We start from the raw sequence: 7,426 nt of genomic DNA on the forward strand, positions 1-7,426 counted from the left end.
CAAAATAAGTATTTTTGGAAGATAATCGTATATTGATTTTTTTTATATGTTTAAATTGATGGGTAAGGATCATAGTGGGAGAAAGAGTTTGAAAAAAGAAAAAAATAAACACTTGAGTGTACATTGTGACTCAAATTGACAATTGGGAAAAATGTTCCCATTTTGTATAGTGTAAAGTCAACTTATCCTTTTATCCTTCAGGCCGTGTATGGTGTAAAGTCAACTTATTATAGGCGGATCATGCGGGGGCGAGAGGGCGCCCCCCCCCTATATTGGCGGAGAAAATAAAAGAAATCAGGGAAAGAAATAAAGAAAGGAAGAAAGAAAGAAAGAAGGAAAGAAAGAAAGGGGAGACAAAGAGGGGAATAAAAGAAGAGGGAAAAGTGAGGATGAAGATGAGGGGAATAAACATAGGGTGATCTTTTTTTTTGCACAGCATAAAGTTCTCGCTCACGCTATAGCCTTCGGGTTCGCATTGCATGTTCGATGAGATTATCTTGCTCAGTAGGCTTCAAATATCAAGTTTTGGAGTCAATACACAAGTTTCAGCTCGGACATCGAGCCCATTTTATCGATCTCGCGATCGCATTCGCTTTGTTAAAATAGGCCTAAATAACCCAAACATCCTATTCATAATCACAAAACATAATGTCCAGTTTTCATGCCTTATAATATCAGTACAGCATTTTGCGCTCTCATTATAGGCTTATTAGCCTAGATAAGAGGGATAAGATATTAACATTGTCATATGATGGATTTTTTTCAGAAAGGAAAGTATCGACAAGTTTAATCTCGCGCTTCTTCTATATATAGAGAGGAATGAGAAGAATGGCCAAGTCGCGACAAAATAATTATGACAAATCGCACCTTATTGATGTTCCGGCCCCTAGGTAAAAATAAGGTTACACTTCGTAATTCCGAAGGTTCTTTATTCCGAAGGTTCGTAATTCCGATACACGTAAATTACCTATATACCTCGATGTTCGTTAATCCGAAAACGTAAAAGGGTTCGTTAATCAGAATTTTGTGGCGTTATTCCGAACGGTTCGATATTCCGAAAACGAAATAAGCCGATGTTCTGAAGGTTCGTTAATCCCAAATTGAAATAAGGTCCGTTGTTCCGAAGTTTCGTTAGTCCGAAAACGAAATCAGGTTGTTGATCATTTAGTTTTCGGACTAACGAACCTTCGGAATTACGAACCTCATTTCTTTTTCGGATTAACGAACCATCGTAATTACGAACCTTATTTCGTTTTCGGATTAACGAACCTTCGGAATTACGAACCTTCGGAATAACGAAGCTTCGGAATTACGAATGTATGCGAAAAAGGTAATTTCAGCTTGCACTTCTTGCTCGCATTAAAGTTCAAGTCCACCCCAGAAAATTGTTGATTTGAATCAGTAAAGAAAAGTCAAACGAACAAAACGCTGAAAATTTCATCAAAAATGGAGACGATACATATTTTGTAATTTTTTGACATCCCGACCTTAAAAACTGGACAGCACTTTTTGCAATAATGAACATGTTAAAAAAATGAACATGATAAAAAAGAATGACTGTGAGCGCAAAGCGCGAGCAGAAAATTTTAATATCCGTTCTGGCTTGATCGAAAAAGGACCTGTGAAGGACTGTTTGTAGTTACCTATGAATACAATACATATTTAACAATTAAATAATGCGAGTGCGAAGCGCGAGCTAAGATTTTTGGAAGTTTCATGTATTTTGAACATTTTGAGCAATGTTTGTGATCCTGAAGAAGATGCATAATGTAAAAAATTAATGCGAGCGCAAAGCGCTAGCTGAAATTTTTAATATCCGTATGTGTACTGATAAAAAAGGGGCCTGTTAAGGACTATTTGCAGTTTCCCATGAAGACGATACATATTTCCACAATCAAATATATAAGTGCACAATTTTTTTCCAATAGGCCGAATGTTTTATTTATTATTTGTAAATAATTTATGTTGCACAAACTTATATTGAAACCAAGGCACTGTTACATCTTCCTACATTAATAATTTGAGTTTAAAGTGGGAGCAGAAAGTTTTTGATATTCTGATCTCAAACTGGATAATTTTATGCACGTTTTAAATAAAGGGGCAAGCTGAAATCTCAATAATCATACTTGCGTGTTCAGATTCTAAATAGGCATTATAAAAATCAATAAGGCGAGCGCGAAGCGCGAGCTGAAAATATTTGATATTTCGATCTGGAAAGGGGTGAATTCATGCACTATTTCAAGCACTGTATAGGAAAATCCTGAATTGGATATGGATCGGATGAATGACACGAGCGCGAAGCGCTGATACTTTTGTAATTTTGACCTGATATAGGACCAGGCATTGTTAAGGATATTTGTCATCATATGAAAATAATGACTATCTTCCTGTTCCTCTTCCTAAGAGCGAGATGAACCTTGACGGTATTCCATTCTAAAAAAAGGGACAAATTATTGATTCCTAGGAATTCATGACAATTTTATCATCTTATTAAGTCTATAGATTGCGAAATTCGTTGATATTATAAGACCATAAAATTTGACATTTTAAGCACTTTTTATAATTAAAGGAAAATGAAACCATTGGAACAAGATAGCTTGTGTGAAAACAGAAAAATCAAAGAAACAGATCAACGAAAGTTTGAGAAAAATCGGACAAATAATGAGAAAGTTATGAGCATTTGAATATTGCGATCACTAATGCTATGGAGATAGCAAATTGGCAATGCGACAAAGATGTGTGATGTCACTTGTGAACAACTCTCCCCATTACTTTAGTATATATTTCACTAGAATTGCCTCTTTTATCACATCTATCCATAAATCATGTGTTCTGTCTACATGAGGGCATGTAATATACATATTTTTTCAAGAATACATCATGGATAAAGAGTTTGTTTCATCATAAGAAAAAGCAAAAAGAGACATTTTGAGGGTATTTTACAGTCCATCACCACTGAAGGGAAAGTTGTTCATCAGTGACATCACACATCCTTGTCGCATTGCCAATGTGAGGATCTCCATAGCATCATAGTGATTGCAATATTCAAATGCTCATAACTTTCTCACTATTTGTCCGATTTTTCTCAAACTTTCTTTATTCTTATTCTTTGATTTTTCTGTTTCTACACAAGCCTATTTGTTCCAAAGGGCTGGTTTCATTCCCCTTTAAGAAAAGGATGCAAGGGTTAATATTTAACAAACTAATGCAAGCGCAAATCGCAAGCCGAAATTTAGGATAAAATGTCACGAAAGGGTGATTTATTAGAATTAATATGTTATAAATAACTCACCAATCAAAATACGTTTTAATTTAATCAAATCTAAAAAGGGATATTTTGAGAGATGTGGAATACAAGATGAGAAGTAATCGACAAAACAAATGCTATAGCGCGGAGTGCGAGTTGACCATAAAACGGAATTTGGAACACTTTAAAAAAATCAATTTGTAAATCAAACAAAATATAAGCTAGGTGTCATACAGAGAAATATTTATATAGACTTCAAAACATGATATTATAAGTTCCATATCATCCTTAATCTATAGTAAGCAAGAAAAAGTATCATAATGCGAGCACGAAGCGTTAGCGAAAATTTTATAGTGACATGAAAAATGTCTTCCCCTCACCTTATTTCATCACTCGTCTTCCTCGTCCTCGTATTTTACCTCTTCCGTTTTCTCCTTTCTTTTCCTCTTTCTTTCTTTCTTTCTTTCTTAATTCTTTCTTTTTCTTTCTTTCTTTCTTTCTTTCTTTCTTAATTCTTTCTTTCTTCCTTTCTTTTCAGCCATGGGTATTATGCCCTTTAAAATTTATACCCCATGCTCCCAATTTTTTTTTCTGAATGCGGGGTGGTGGGCCTATGGCACGAGCGATAGCTCCATCCAGGGCTCCCAAGTTTGTCTTGGTATTATGTGCTGCGGTTGAAACCCCCCATTTTCAGCCTAAGTTTCCTTTCCAGATCGAGCATCACCCATATTTATTCTGAAAGCCATTCCCATTTGAGTCCGGAGACCCCGCTCAACTTGTGATCCAGTGTAGGCCTACATTCCTCGAATGTGAATGATTTTCCTAGAAAATTGTTGCAATACGTATTATAGTGATTTATAAAGATGCATGCCGTTATTGATCCAAACTTGAAAACTCCGGGGAAACTCCCAGTGCAGCTAGGCTTATATTATAGGAGACAGTATAGTGAGTGACACGGTTGAGTTTACATATCGACTGTGTCTTCGCTGTGTCTGTTTTAAAACTAGTGAGCGAAACCTTAAAATGTTATGATTTTCAGCTTATCCGATTGAAATGTTCAGTAATATGCTTGTTTTTTCCTCTATCTTTTAAAAAAAAATTTAAATCCACTTTTTTGTTGGAGCGGACTATAGTTCATTTTGGCCCGTCATTATGCAGGGTATCGAGGGGCGGGAGGAGGGGGATGATGACCGGCCGGCCCTCAAACTTTGAACTTGATATCCAAATATTGCAAGGATGCCAAAATCGGAACAATATACAGGGGCGGATCCAGGATTTTGAAATAGGGGGGGGGGGCGCCAGCGGCGAGGGAGCGAAGCGACCGAGCGGGGGGAGGGTGTGGGAGGGGGGATACCCCCCTCCCACGGCAAGGACAAAAAATCATGTCCAAAAGTCGTATTTTGAGAGCACCTTTAGAAGAAAAATGCACACTTAAATCATGCACTGTAACTTATGGAAGCTTAAAAGTGCCACCGAGATGTTGAGATAATTATCTCGGGAAGTCGACATCTTGATAGCAAAAGATAAGATGACGAGATCCCGGATCTCATCATGTCGACATCTTTAAGAAGAGATGATGAGATGACAAGATCCCGAATCTCATCATGTCAACATCTTTTAGAAGAGATGATGAGATGACAAGATCCCGGATCTCATCATGTCAACATCTTTTAGAAGAGATGATGAGATGACAAGATCCCGGATCTCATCATGTTGACATCTTGTAGAAGAGATGATCAGATGACAAGATCTTGGATCTCGTCATGTCTACATCCAGTGGAAGAGATGATCAGATGTCATGATCATGGATCGAAGATCTTGTCATCTGACCATTTCTTCTAAAAGATGTCGACATGACGAGATCCGGGATCTTGTCATCTGATCATCTCTTCTAAAAGATGTTGACATGATGAGATCCGGTATCTTGTCATCTCATCATCTCTTTTACAAGATGTCAACATGATGAGATCCAGGATCTCGTCATCTGATCTTTTGCTATCAAGATGTCGACTTCCCAAGATAATTATCTCAACATCTCGGTGGCACTTTTAAGCTTCCATAGTAACTTCATGAATAAAAGACACATACTGACTCATTTAGGAGCTGGTTTCCAGTCACACACCGTATAAGCGGTCATGCAAAACATACATTTGACAAAGGCTCTTCACTTGCTTGCATCGTGTGATTGAAACGTCAAATTTAATTGATACGAAACTGAGACTTGTAATCGATAAGTTCCGAATAATCCATTCTGTTTATTGTCATTTGTGTATTTACATTGTGTGTTTCAAACGAGGATTGTTTAGTCGTATGGCAACATGCAAAAAATTTGGTTCTTGTTTCCCCAAAATGCACAGTAAATTGTTACAAACTACAGAAAAAAACGACATCATCTTCTGGAAATCAACCTTTTCCCTCGTATTATTTTCAAATCATCTTCAATAATCCAGTCATTCTGCACAACCTCAAAGTAATATAATGCTTCTTATATTCTCATCATTTTTATTGTTTACGTTCAAAGTCTCTCATCGCGTTGCCATCTTAACTTATGACCAGCCAGGATGAAATTGTATTTATATTTATTTTAACATAACTTAGTTTACATTAAATACAAATATGTCTGACCTATACATCAACCGCGTAGCCAGGATTTCATTTTGGAGGGGGCGGTAAATGCACGCGAAGCGTGCCAACACTTACAGAGCGCGCGAAGCGCGCTCCCTAGGGGGTGGGTGCAGGGAGGGGGAGTTTCCCCCTCCCTCGCGAAGCGCGAAGCTTTTAGTGTTTCATAAATTAAAATGAAAAGGAGCCGTTTCTCTTGTCTCTAGTACCTCCAATTCGGTTGACTATATTGCGATTTTGAACCTTGTTTTCAAAAGTGATTGTGAACGCACAAAAGAGGTATACAATGGAGGAAATTAAAATGATGATAACTCCGCACGAAGCGCGGAAGCTAAAGTGTTTTATCAATTTTTCTTGCCATAAAAAGGGTCCCGAGAAAAGGGTATTCTCAAAGATATATTGAAACTTTCTTTGGAAAGATCAGATTTGATTACAAACAATTTAGCATCAGTGCATATTTTTAACTCGCAAAACAGAGGAGAAGATTGGTAGAGGAAGATATTCCTCCCCGCGCAGAGCAATGACACTCTGAAATTTCAAAGGGCGGACGTTTCATCAAATGTAGATATCTCTAATACCCAATCGTCTCTAATTCAATTGATTTTCTAAGATTATTGAAATTCATTACAAAGAAAATAGTGCGCATAAAGTTGAAACTTCTGTGATTTATTGAAACTATCTATCTATATAATACAGGATGATTAATTTTTTTGACTTATCCTGAAGCGCTTCATTTTGAATATAAAGAAACTTAAGTGTCATTCAAAATTTCAAACTGAGGGCGCAGGACAGGAGATGAATGTATACACTGTGAAAAAATTGGGCAATATTTTACCCAATATTTTGCCCAACGTTGGGCCGATAGTCAACCCTACCAACTACTGGGCAATATTTTACCCAACGTTGTTGGGGCATTAATGTGCCCAACTGTTGGGTAATATTTTGAACTACATTTTTCGGGACATTAATTTGCCCAACTTTTTAATATAGTTATTAACCCAACATCTGGGCAAGGCCTACACTCACTTCGTGTACCTGGTCCGTGTCGATCCGGAGACCTTATCCGAAAGTGCTTTGCATGCACAATAACGCTGCATACAAGTGCAAGTGCATATCTCAAGTGAGTGAAGCAAAAACAAAACAGCGTCAGATATATGTCATGTATGTAGGCCTATTCTGACAAATTCCTTACAAATTATGCTTAACGTAAAGTCCAAAATAAAAAAATTAAAAAAACGTTTAAGCAACTCATCTATGAAAGATTCAGCGAGGCTCCCCAGCCCCCAGTCATCTAGAAGCTCCTCCATATCTTATCGACCGTGTGTAGCATGCTGCAAGCGCAACTCGTGATCGTAAAGTTTCGCAACATTTACCACTCAGCAGGGCAATTACTAGCCCAACAATTGGACATCTGTATTTTGGCAGCGGCAGAGTAAAAATTTGCCTAAGTATTGGGCACATAATGCCCAACAAAACAATAACCAACGTATATATTACCCAACAAAAAAATGACCAACGTAAATTTACTCTTTTTTTTCACAGTGTACAGGGAAATGA

The sequence above is a fragment of the Lytechinus variegatus genome, chromosome 2 (genome assembly GCF_018143015.1).
Source record: "Lytechinus variegatus isolate NC3 chromosome 2, Lvar_3.0, whole genome shotgun sequence".
NCBI classification, from domain to species: domain Eukaryota; kingdom Metazoa; phylum Echinodermata; class Echinoidea; order Temnopleuroida; family Toxopneustidae; genus Lytechinus; species Lytechinus variegatus.